The sequence below is a fragment of the Colobus angolensis genome, unplaced genomic scaffold, assembly GCF_000951035.1.
Source record: "Colobus angolensis palliatus isolate OR3802 unplaced genomic scaffold, Cang.pa_1.0 Scaffold162, whole genome shotgun sequence".
Lineage (NCBI taxonomy): Eukaryota > Metazoa > Chordata > Mammalia > Primates > Cercopithecidae > Colobus > Colobus angolensis.
Window position 1 is genome coordinate 5,248,164 of NW_012114733.1, and position 425 is coordinate 5,248,588.

The window sequence follows — 425 nt, forward strand, 5'->3', positions numbered from 1 at the left end:
TTTCTGTCTCGTTGATCTGTCTAATGTTGACAGTGGGGTGTTGAAGTCTCTCATTATTATTGTATGGGAGTCTAAGTCTCTTTGTAAGTCTCTAAGGAGTTGCTTTATGAATCTGGGTGCTCCTATATTGGGTGCATATATGTTTAGGATAGTTAACTCTTCCTGTTGAATTGATCCCTTTCCCATTATGTAGTGGCCTTCTTTTTCTCTTTTGATCTTTGATGGTTTAAAGTCTGTTTTATCAGAGACTAGGACTGCAACCCCTGCCCTTTTTTGTTCTCCATTTGCTTGGTAGATCTTCCTCCATCCCTTTATGTTGAGCCTATGTGTGTCTCTGCATGTGAGTCTCCTGAGTACAGCAAACTGATGGATCTTGGCTCTTTATCCAATTTGCCAGTCTGTGTCTTTTAATTGGCCCATTTAGT